Below are 13,519 nucleotides of genomic sequence, written 5' to 3' on the forward strand. Positions count from 1 at the left end.
GCTGGGAAGTGTCTGAGGCCGGATTTGAACCTAGGACCCCCCGTCTCTAGGCATGGCTCTCAATCCACTGAGCTACCCAGCTGCCCCCTCAGATGACTTTTTTACTCACTCACTTTCCCCTCACCTTCTTGTCTTCCTGAATGCTGATAAAGTTGCAATTTTTTTTCCTTTTCTGCCTAACCAGAAGTTCCAACTCACTCTAGCAAGGATAATGCAACTAGAACCCTGGCCAAAATATCTTTAGGATTCTGTTCTATCTTTCCTTTACTGAAAGTTTTTTCTGTCAATCAATTTCCAATGTGTTTGTGGATGTCTTCACTCTCATGAATCTTATTCCCTTTCAGCCACTTTCTGTCTTCTCTGCCTGATAGAAGCACATGTAATTAACTGTTAGTTGAGAAAGCTAAACTCTTATGCAAAAACAGTTATTTCTTGAGTTAATTCTCATATTTGTTGAAGTTATTTCCACAGTTGTCTTTCCAGCAAAGTTTCTCCAATATGATTAATGCCAATTCTAATTCTGTTATGTGTAAGATACTTAACCTCCTATTTTCAGAGAAGACCTGTGAAAAGGTGAATTATTGGGAGCAATCTGCCAATGTATCATAGCCAGAGGTAAAAAAAATCATGTCATTCTGTCAACAAACATTTATTAAGTGCTTATAACATGTTAGGCACTGTACTGAGGGGAGAGATCACAACTACATAAGATTTGTAGAATTAGTGTAAAAGGAGTCAAAACTACAGAGATATTTTGGTATTATAGACAGAAGGCAGGCCTTGGGATAAGGAAGACTTGAATTCAAGTCCAGTGTCTTGATACTTACTAGTTTTGTGACCATGCATAAGTCATCAAATCTTGTAGTAACCCAAACAACTCTCTCAGAGCATAAATTGTATATCAATTCCTGATCTGCATTGATGAAGGAATTTCTTCCCATAACTTTGAAATTACAAATTTACTTACAAAAAATCCATAGACAAATGAATGTCTAATCTATAACTTGGTTTGGACAGTAACCTGACAGAACCAAATCTTTAAATGGCTTGCATCAGATCATTTGGCAGTCTGAGTATGTGGTAGAATTAGAACACAGTTCTTCCTGACACCCATGTTTTGTGACTTTTTTCATGATAGAACTTGATTTTTGATAAATGTCAGAGTTTTCTACCAAATTCTCCTTTTAGCTCTTAAAGGAATCCTATACTAATAATATGTATTATATATGAGATTGACAGGTGGCTAGTTTAACAAGAAAAATAAATTTTCCCTCTAGCGTGGTCTGTACCTTCATGGTTATGGAGTCTCCCTTTTCAATTTCTTCCTTTCAGACAACCCTGGGAAGCATGATTTTTCCTAAGTTAAGTCCCTTTCTCAGGATCAGACAAGACTGGCAGAGAACCATGGGGATAATGAATAGTGAATCCCTATCTCAATCCCTTGCCTTTGAGATATCCTCATTTGTCCTTATGTTGTCTGCCCTTCCTACCATTTAAATCTGTTTTGCTATGACTCAGACTTTTGTCAAGGGTAAACCAAATTTACTTTTCTCTGCTTTGGGATGTTTATAAAATATAAAATAATCAATAAGATTCTCTTTCACTGTGTTCAGGAGCCCCCTGAAAGGAAAGGATTCTGGCAACTGAGAAGTTCCAATTTTTTCTGTCTTTATCTCACTCATAAAAATGAGTGTAACTATAAAGAATAGGACAAGTTTTGGATTAAAAAATATCTCTATGGGAGAAAGTTAAGGGAAAAAAGTAAGGGAGTGAGAACAAGTAGATCTTGGAGTTAGCTTCAATAGCAGCTGACTGATTTTATACTACCACCCCCTCTCTTCTCCTAACATTCTAAGTTGCCCCTCCTCTAGTTTACCAAAAGTGTAAATTTTTCTTCAAATCCAAACTTTTTTTCTTCTTCTGTTTCCAATTTGAAATCTCCCAGTTTTTTGCCGACCTCCATGATAGTTTCTGAGCTAGTAGAGGGAAACTGCTGTCTCTTTAATTCTGAGTCCTTCTTTGGACCATGAGTCACAACAGGCCAGCAAAACTTTTATTCCCAGCTGTATATGTCCTTGGCAAAGGGATTACAAGGACTATATTAAGAACAGAATAAATTAAAAGCATTTCACATTTTCCTATACTATCCTGCTACTCTGCCTAAGCCTCATGCTCAGAGGAGTTTCCACTATTGAGGAGATAATTCCCTCCATTGAATTCTCAGTCTGATACTTTTGTCAGTGAATTGAAGAAAAATACCAGTCACAAAGGTAATTTGAAGGTGGGTTACTATTGTCAACATTCAGCAGCCAACCAGGACAAAATTGTGACAGGCTGATGTTTTGTCTTCCTACTTTTATCTTTCTAAATTCTTCTTTAGGACTCTGCCCCTACCTTCCCTCCCCCCTCATCAAAAATCAGCTCTTAGGAAACATTGCTCCCATCATTTACATCTTATGGTCAATTTTAAATACAGGCACTACTTTTTCCAAAGGCTTTTGATTCTTAAGACTTATGACTCTTAGGACTTGCTGCCCTCTGTGAGTGTTAATTAGACTTTGTTTGCTAATGATATTTCAACCCTCATCAAATGGGGACAGAGAACTTTAGATTGGGGGGTGATAGAAGCATTTTCTCTGACCACCTGTAATCACTAGTTGACATTTGATAACCTCTTTAAGAAATTCTATTAACCTTGTTGAGATGTAAATTAGGAGAAGCTCTACTTTCTATTAATAAAAAGGGAACAAGTGTTTCATTTTTTGAGTGAACAGGATATTGCAAGTTACTGCTATTAATCACAGTGGGCCAAATTCAAACTGGGAGTGGAATGAGGGTGTTGAAGAAAAGACAGTACATGAGTGTTCTGTAACTTTTTGTCATTTCAAAGTAAAATGGATCAAATTGAGGGGAGGATATAATTTAGTACTCTTTGCCTTTCTTTGCATCCCCGGCTCTTGGAATGCTGCTTGGCACATAGAAGGTGTATAATAATGCTTTTTGACTTGACTCCCCCCAAAACACTGATAGCTCAGTGACCCTCCAGCTGATTGCAAAGCTCTTGTCTCATCAAGCTCTCATAGTTGAGTTTTACTACTTGAGAAAAGGGAATCATGAGAAATTGACCTGTAATGTTGTAAAATACTTGAAGGTAAAGCTACTTAAACATTATAGAGTCATCTGAACGTCAAAGAGGGGTAGGAATGAAAACCTCTAAAATAGGCAATTATATCACTATATAGTTTTTTCTTCTTTGCAGGATATTTAGTATATTTACATTATACTTAGAATGTTGGCTTCTGGAGGGTAGAGTCATCCTTACTATTAATATTGGTATCCTCACTTCCTGGTACTAAGGTTCCTCATAATCTCTTATTGTTTGTTTTTTATATCCAGGTCATTTTTCTCCCATAATTGAATGTGTTTCTTCAGACCATCTTTGAGGATTGAGAAATGTCTGGGAGTTAGGAAGATTTGAGTTCAAGTTCTGCCTCAGACATTTGTGTGACCCTGGGCAAATTTCTTGACCTCTCACAGCCTCAGTTTACTCATATGTAAACTATGGATAATAATGGCTCCTGGTTCCCAGGGTTGTTATGAAGATCGAAAAGAGTCAACATATCTAAAGTGCTCAACAAATTTTAAAATGCTTTATGAATACTAGTTATATTTTAGCAAGTTTTTATGGAGAGCATAGTAACTTTAATATTTGTCTAACGTAAGTCTTTAGCCCTATGAATGTGGTTGATTTATAGTAGAATATTGATAAGAATGTTGAAGGATGAGCAGGAATGACTTGATCACATTATTTATATTTGGAAGGAGCATCCAAGTTGATAATCCATAGATCCATTAAAGTGAAACAAAACACAGGGGAAAAAAGGCCCAATAATAAAATCCGACTCTAATACAATTGGATCCTGCCTGAATAAAATGAGATCTGAGGCTATTGGGCCTTTGCCCCAGGATGGGGAATTTAGAGTGCAGACAGTGCTACCTGGAGCATTTCATTGTCTTTTCAGATTGCCCCTACAGTGACAGAAGTATAGCTTTCCCCCTTGCTTGTAATGTCTCTGTCATACTGGTAACAGTTGTATTTCTTAATAATTATAGTAGCTATATCTAGGAATGCTTCTGCCCCCTTCAACAGGACTCCAAATAAGCTTCCTCCTTACTTCTGACAGCTGCTGCAGGTCCAAAAATGGCTCTGGTTAATATACTTCAGAATCTAAGAGCTTTTATATTTGCTGTCCTTTATGTTTCATCCAGGTTACCAACTTTGTCGACAGATTTTACCAGGCATATAATTTGAAAATGGCAAAAGCAAACAAGTATATTTTTTTAGGTCTATCTGCCTGCCTCTCTACCCATCTGTCTGTCTATCCATCTCTGCAAATCACAGTGTGTTAGTTCTGGAAGCACCTTAGAGATCATTTAGTCCAATTATCACATTTTCCAGCTGATGAAACTGTGGCTAAAAGTGGTCAGTTATATTGTTTACTAGGTGACACTGCCAGGACTTCTAATGGTTCCCAGTCATCCATCTAACCCATTTCATTTTGCCTCTTCTAGAATATCAGTAGGAACTCACTTGTTGGCTCTTTCAAAAGATTCTCCAGAGAGTTTTATTAATAGTTGAGCTTTTCTGAGGCTTTGAAAATGTGACACAATTTATAAAAATTCTAATTCCAAAAAAGCTTTGGAGTCAAAAGGGATACTGGAGATTATTTAGTTCTTTACTGTATTTTTTACTATCAAAGAAACTGGTTTCCAGAGAAGTGATAGATGTTAAAGTACTTTCCTCACTTGTCTACCATGCCTCGCCATGATTTTTTTTGGGATGTGTCTATTATAATCATATTGAAATTTTTGTTGTAAACAAAGCCCAAAGTTACAAATAAAGTTTTAGCCAAAAAGAAAGGATGGCTCATTAGTTCTCCTTAGGCAAATAAAGAGATCAAAGGAGTTGTTTCATGGTAAGACCAAAGGCAGTAGAATATGTTCTTTTTTTACTAGGATTTGGCCTCATTTTCTTCAATATTTAGCTTAAAATGCCAGCTTTTAAATGAAGCCATTTCTGTTTTCCTTCTTCTCTTGAAATTACTTTGAGTCTCTACTTTTTTTTACATTATATACCTATAAATAGCCATTCATCTTCCTTTGCTAGACTGTAAGCATCTTAAGGGAAGAAACTGTTTCATTTTCCCTTGGATTTTTTATTTCTATTATTTCAAAGACATTCATGAAACAAGAAGACCACTCTGAAGTTAACTATGGTTTCTGTGCTAACATCTCTTGTGAAAGAAGTAGAAAGAATTTAAGAACTTGATGGGATCTTTTGAACCAAGTAAAAAATGTATCTTCATATACTTGATTATTTTCATTCATCCTTCATTTCCAAAGAAGACCAATGACACCATGAGGTAATGTCTTGATTTGCTTGTGAAATGGATTTAAATGAAGCAGAGTTGCACCAAGTCATCAGCCTTTCAGAGGCATTGAAGTCCAATGGCAAATCGAAAGTCAGGATGACTGGTCATGGCCTAGGATATAGTTTTTGGATTAATCTGAGTTTACAAAGATTAATTGGTTATCAATGTTGAGGACTGATGTTCTTAAGCCTCTCTTCCAAGTTACCCAAGAAGAAGAGGCAGAGTCTATGAAGAGTTGAACTCAAAGGTAGAAGGACTTGGATTTGTCCTGCTTCTGAAATATGCTAGCTTTGTGACTTTAGGAAATGTTTTTAACTTTACAGGTTTTCCAACTCAATCTGCTAAACTTATAAGTTGCACACAAGTATGAACCTGTTTTGATTAAGTTCTTTACACTAATGAAATTGCAGATCAGCCTCTGTCCCTATCTTTTATATTATTTCCTAATCCAGAAATCCTTGAAAGATGGAAGGATGAGGAGCAATAAAGGACAAAAGGCAGCAAGGGGAAAATATACTGCAGCATAATAAGAAACTCTAATAAGTCATCTACCTCATCCTAAGAGTATTTATCACTGAAAATGGAAGAATGACAAATTATTGGAAAATAGAATAAATTTGGGGGCAGCTGGGTGGCTCAGTGGATTGAGAGCCAGGCCTAGAGACTGGAGGTCCTAGGTTCAAGTCCGGCCTCGGACACTTCCAGCTGTGTGACCTTGGGCAAGTCACTTGACCCCTATTGCCCACCCTTACCACTCCTGGGCCAAGGACGGTCCCTAGCCCGGATGAAAAAGGAGGAGGGTTGGGCGTGGGGCTAGCAACCCCACCCTGTAAAAACTACATCTGCTAAAGAAACTGCAACCTAAAGTAGGGGCAGCTGGGCTAGCTCAGTGGATTGAGAGCCAGGCTTAAAGACGAAAGGTCCTAGGTTCAAATCCGGGCTCAGACACTTCCCAGCTGGGTGACCCTGAGCGACTATGTGACCCATTGCTTACTGGTTGTGGCCCTATGCTCCTAGAATGGAGTCCCAGGATAAAAAAAAAAGAATAAATTTGCCATAATTTCTGTAATAATCTACTCTCTTCATTGATAACAATGGATTTTGACTTCACATTCTGATCTGATGAATGAGCAAATGAAAATGACATTTGAAATAATGAAGTTGGAAACATTGACTATATATACCAGACCAAGTTCACACTGAAGAAACCTGTCCTGGAGATAACATAATTTCAAAAGCATGAGGGAATTGAATTTCAAGATACATTATAAAGGGATAAATACCAAATGGTCTAGGCAGCACAATGATTAGAGAGCCAGGCCTAGAGTCAGAAGGACCTGGTTTCAAATATGATCTCAGACATTTCCTAGCTGTGTGATCCTGGACAAGTCACTTAACCCCCATTGCCTAACCCTTACTGCTCTTCTGCCTTAGAACCAATACTTAGTATCAATTCTAAGACAGAAGATAAGGGTTAAAAAAGTCACAAATAGTATTATTTCTATAAAATGATCCAGAAGGCATCAATCACTTTTTCATCTCTTAAAAATCTTTGATAATGATTTGCACAGGTATTTAGGGCATCCTTGATGAAAATATGAGAAGGAAACTCCCAAGTTTTTATAGACTTTTTTCAACAGAATACTACATCTTAACAGACATATGAAGAAATCAAGATCCTGAGATGTTTTAAGAAACCTGTCCAGACATTATATAATTAAAAAAAAAAACTATTTGACTCAACCCCCCTGACCCCTGGTCTTAAAGGCTATTCTCCAACAAGACTTTTTGAAAATCATAAAGATTCCCTTATCTATAATGACTTCTATTTGTAGATTACTTAAAGATTTGCCAAATACTTCCCTCAGCATAATCACGAGGTAGCTGGTATAAGCATCACTTATCCTTATTTTCATCATGGTGAAATTGAGGGACAGAAAGATGAAGTGACTTACATAAGGCCATAAACTGATAAGTACTGGAGCCAAAATTTGAACCCAGGAATCTCCTGACTGCAACTCTAGTGCTTTTCCTACTATAGCATTTTGGTCCTGTGCTACAGAGATCAAATTGATCAGTTCCATGATCACCAGTAATCAAAGCAGTGAACAAGGATTATGTATGATGTATATGATTGCCCAAAGTGCCATTGTCATGATAAAATGTACTGGGGGAGGAATGGAAAAAGGTCTCTCTATAAATAGTGAGGTTCTCCAGATGCCTTTACTCTGGGGTAACATTTTGAAGACTATATAAATCCTCAGGGATCTCTTTAGTAGAATCTACAACTTAAAAGACACTATCCCAATAATCCAAAGATGAAAAACAAGGGAATTAATTTTGTCTAAACATGCAGTTGAATGGACTGTCCACTGAGTTAATCAACTAGAATATATATATGTATATATATATACATATATATGTATACATATATAATTTTTGACAGGTACTAAAGTGGGACAATGACCTCAGAAAGCTAATTTCACAGAAAAGTGGATTATATCCCCTTGTGGAAACTGCATAATTTATTAACAGTTTTAAATTGCTCTTAGACACACAAACTCATCACTTAATGCCAATATTCTACTGATTGTGCTAAGTGGCCATGAATCATGGAAAGGTACAGTTATCAAAGAATTAAATTATAGGTAACCCTAAGGACCTAGAATTGTAGATTTAGGACTGGAAGGGACTTTCAGTGATCTGGTATACCTCCTCTTTTTATAGACAAGGAAATTGAGGTTTAGAAATTAAGTGATGTGCCCAGTGTCACACAGAGTGGGCATTCAGAGGAACCATATCCTATGATTCTAAATTCAGTGTGGTTTCCATTAAACCATGAAGTGTCTGTTAGGTAATATGCTGTAGCCTATAATACTATGATGAGTTGAATGCAAGAAGCAGAGGAAAAAGTATGATTTGGGAAATGAATGATTGGAAAAGGAAGAAAGCTAGTTAAGTAGCAAAAGGATAGTAGTTAAATAGCCCTAGAGCTCCCCAAAGAGGAGCTTATATAATATTGAAAGAATTGAAAGAAAGATTCTAATAAGTTGTTAGATTATTTAAAGAGAATCTATGGGAGGGCATGGACAATTATTGCACAGAGTACAAGGGATAGAAAAGTTGTGATCTGTGGGGGGTGGTAGCTGCCCCCAGGACAGGGATTCTTTTTTGTTTTTTTTAGTTATAACAGCATTTTTTAATCTTAACAAAGACCTAGAAAAAATAGCTATTTATTGATTGGAGAATGGCTAAATCAACGCATTGGAATATGTTGTTGTAAACAATGAATATGAAGACTGAGAAGATACAAAAAAAAAGATGTCAAATGATGCAGTGTAATCAGAACTGGGAGAACAATATATATAAAACAAGTATAACAATATAAATGGAGAGAACAAAAAAGACAGAACTGAATTCTATATAATCATAATGACCAATTTTGGACCTGAAGTAGAGTTCAGGAAGTACATTTACTTCCCTACAATTCACTTGCTTCCTTCTTTTTCTTTTTCATTATTAATTTTTGTTATTTAAAAAGATATTTTTAAAATTTTCCCACGGTTACATGATTCATTTTTTCTCCTTCCCTTCCTTCCTCCCCCCCATCCTGGAGTTGACATGCAATTCCAGTGGGTTATACATTTGTTATCACTGGATGCCTATTCCCATATTATATATTTTTGTAATAATATTTTAACAGGACAGGGATTCTTAACCTCTTTTTGTGGCATTGATCCTTTTGGCAGTTTGGTGGAGCTTATGGACTCTTTCTCAGACTCATGTTTTTAAATGCAAAAAAATTACTTAAGATTACAAAGGAAACCAATTATGTTGAAATACAATTATTAAGATAGTAACCTTACTTCCCCACAACAACTTAGGTTGACTGAACCCAGGTTAAGAACTCCTCTAGAAATCCTAGTTTGTATTAACTATGTAATAGTTATAGTACATTTACAGCAGCTTAAAAATAAATTACTGGTGTCTCCCTCAGCTTTTTCCTCCCATAACTATTTCTCTATCTCTTTGATACCATTTTCACTGTAGTTTCCTAAATGATACCTCAGTGGCTTTCTAACTGCCTTACTAATTATCAGGTAATAACTTCAGTAATGTAGAATACATGGCTTAATAAATACAGAATGGTGTTTTCAGAATCTTCCGTTCATGTTCTCTAAAGAGACATATACATCGCAGTAACAGACACCACAGTGTTTAGATTACTGATTCAAGAAGTAAAAAATATGGCAGACTCTGGATTTTCTGTAACTATTTCCTTAAGTCTCTAGTTAATCTCCAAGCTTATGGAGGCCAGCAAAAGTTGTCTTCCTGCCAAAGGCAAGAATGAAGTTTTCTATTCCGTCCCATGCTGACACTATTTACTGACACTGTTTGCCTAACTAAGATGAATTGATAAATTTTGTCAAACTAAATTTTCACATAATAATAAGCAGGTGAAAGAGAAGCCAAGGGAAAATGTGAGCCAATTTTTGGAGGAAGATCAACTGCTTTAGTACAAATTGAAATTCTTGATGGCAGTTGACATAACAATGATGGTGCTGGAAATGAAAATCAGATTAGCATACATTCTCTTCATCGGCAAGCATTTTTAAAGCACCTACTGTGTGTCAATTACTTTGGCAGGTGCTGGGACGCAAAAATAAAAGTCTCTTTTCAAGGAATTTAAAATAGATTGGGAAAAATGCTTTATAGATAAATAAGTTCAAATTATGTGCAAATTACTCTGAAGGGGCAAAAAATAATGTTAAAAAATAAAAAATAATTTTAATATTGATATTTTGTACTTTCTCAGTGGTAAAATGAAATCTTTGAGTCTTTTTATAAAAAAAGTATGCTATGTTACCAAATATGGTAATATTGGGAAAGAAATCAGAGAATAGGTTTCAAAAATTCTATTGTATTTTTTCTAGAAAAGGTGGATCTGGTTAAAGCCTATTTGAGAAAACTGAATATTTATGGTTTAGAGTACAACCATATTTAAAAGGCAGATAGTTGAATTATTCCAGCTTGCATATCGCCTTTTCCTATAATTTGTTTTGTCATTTCCCTGGGACAAATAGAACTGTATCCTGGTCATGTTTTTCTTCTTTGTCAACAGTTCTGAGTGTGTAGACTAAACCATTTAATTTTATATTTGTACAAATTCGGAGAGGTATCAACACTCAAATTTTTGTCCCTAACTGAATTAAATGACTAATTTAATTTAATAATTTAATGAAGACTGGGATGTGGGAGAAAAAAGTGACAAATAGTGGATTGAAAAATTTAAAAATTCTTATGAAAGAATGAAAACCATTTTTAAAAATGAAAAAGTGAAAGTGATGCAAATTTAGCTGACACTGGAATTGCTGTATTTGGATAGGGAGCTGCAGAAAGAAAGCTGACTAGGATTGAGTTGCTGTAGGGTTTTATGTTGAATCTTTCTGAGACTGTGTGTGCTATTTAATATACCTCCTTTCATTTTGGGTGTCTCCCTTGCCTCCTTCAGGGAGACCAGGGTCTCCTATTTTGTTGTATCCCCTAAACCTAACCTCTCTAAGGAGTACTCAAAAGATCTAGAGCTATTCTTTTTTTTTGTTTGTTTTTTTTTTTTGTTTTTTTTTTAAACCCTTAACTTCTGTGTATTGACTTATAGGTGGAAGAGTGGCAAGGGTAGGCAATGGGGTCAAGTGACTTGCCCAGGGTCACACAGCTGGGAAGTGTCTGAGGCCAGATTTGAACCTAGGACCTCCCGTCTCTAGGCCTGGCTCTCAATCCACTGAGCTACCCAGCTGCCCCTCTAGAGCTATTCTTAACCTTCTGTTGTTGATGGTCAGTCACTTCAGTCATGTCCGACTCTTTATGACCTCATTTTGGGGTTTTCTTGGCAAAGTTACTGGAGTGCTTTTTTTCCATTTTCTTCTCCAGCTCATTATACAGATGAAGAATTGAGTCAAACAAGGTTAAGTGACTTGCCTAGGATCATGGAGCTAGTAAATGTCTGAGGCCAGATTTGAACTCATGAAGATGAATCTTCCTGATTCTAAGTTCTGTGATCTATCCACTGTGTCACTTAACTGCTTCTTCACCTTGTGTTCCTCAGTTAGGATCTACAAATCCATTACCTCAGGACTAATTACATAAAACTAACTCTGAGGTAGTAAAGATTGATTAAATATGAATCTGTTATTCTTTCCAGCCTTTCAAAGCCTTAACTGAAAGGGGGTAGATGTAAAAGCTTTTTTTTTGGTGAGGAGTCATAGAAATTATTGACTTTATTAATTTTTATAAGAAGAGTTATGCATATGAGGAGGTTTTGGACAAACTTGATGATCTGCACTCCCATTTTACATAAATTTGTGAAAAGTTAAACAAATGTATATACAGTACATACATATACACATGTATACATGAATATATGTATGTATATGTACATGAATACACACATATATGTGTATGTATATATACATATATACATACACACTTAAATTCTCTGGACTTCAGTTTCTCTGCCTATTAAACTAGAGAATTATATTTGGTGTCCTAGTTCTATGATGCTAAGAGGATACGTGTTCATAGCCTTTAATAAATATTAATAAATAAATTTGCTGAATTTCTTTTTAAACCCCACTTTCTGCCTTAGTATCAGTTCTTAGACAGGAGAGTGGTAAGGGCTAGATAAAGAGAGTTAAATGACTTGCCCAAGGCCACACAGTTAGTATTTGAGGTTGGATTTGAACCCAGATCCTCTGGGACTCTAGGCACTATGCCACCTAGCCAACTCTATTGATCTGAATTGTAAGGAAGGGTTCTCTGATGAGTATCTATTTATTAAATAACTATGCATCATAGAGTGCAATAGAGTAAAAAGGCACTAGGAAGAAAGCACTGAAGACAATGGAATAATGGTCAGTGAACCAATCCAGGCTACCTTTCCAGGCTTACTTACACATGTCTTTCCTTTATGTGCTCTATTCCAGACATCGTCTCCTGTCTTTGTGCATTCGTACAGACATTTGTCAATAGTCCCCCATGACTAGAATGCATTTCCTCTTTCCTCAGTGTCCCCTTGAGAATCCTAGCTTACTTCTGGGCTCAGCTGAAGTTCCTCCTCCTACATGTGGCCTTTCCTGAGCACTATAATAGCGTGTGCCCCTGCTGTCATTGTTATTTTTATTTTATTTTGTTTTGTTTTTTTGCATACAAATGTATGCCAATGTGGGTAGCTAGGCATTGAATGGATAGAATGCTGGATCTAGAGTCAGGAGGACATGATTTTAAATATGACCTCATATACTTACTATTTATGTGATGCTGGGTAAATTACTTAACCTTGCTTGCCTCAGTTTCCTTGTCTGTAAAATGAGCTGAAGAAGAAAATGGCAAACCACCCTAGTATCTTTGTCAAGAAAACTCCAAAAATTTATAATAAAAATGAATAATTTTGATTATATTATATTAAAAGCTTTCATAAAAAACCCAGTGTAACTAAGTTCAGAAGGGAAACAACAAATTGGGAAAATTTTTATAACGAAGTTCTTTGATAGAGATCTCATTTCTCAAATTTATACTGAGTTAAGTCAAATTTATAATAATGCACGTTGGGGCAGCTGGGTAGCTCAGTGTATTGAGAGTCAGGGCAAGAGATGGGAGGTCCTGGGTTCAAATCTGGCCTTAGACACTTTCTAGCTGTGTGACCCTGGACAAGTCACTTCATCCTCTTTGCCTAGCCCTTACCATTCTTCTGCCTTGGAACTAATATATAGTATTGATTCTAAGATAGAAGGTAAGGGTTTAGAAAAAAAGATAAAATAATGCAAGTCATTACCCAATGGACAAATGTTCAAAGCATATGAACAAGCAATTTTCAGATCAGGAAATAGAAGCTATCCATCATTATATGAAAAAATGTTCAAAACCAGTTTTGATTAGAAAAGTGCAAATTAAACCAACTCTGAGGTACCACCTCACACCTATCGGTCTGGCCAATATGACAGTAAAGGAAAGTGATAAACGTTGGAGGGGATGTGGCAAAATTGGCAAAATCAGTTGTGAACTGATTCAATCACTCTGGAGGGCAATTT

Source organism: Gracilinanus agilis, chromosome 3, assembly GCF_016433145.1.
Source record: "Gracilinanus agilis isolate LMUSP501 chromosome 3, AgileGrace, whole genome shotgun sequence".
In the NCBI taxonomy this organism is placed as follows: domain Eukaryota; kingdom Metazoa; phylum Chordata; class Mammalia; order Didelphimorphia; family Didelphidae; genus Gracilinanus; species Gracilinanus agilis.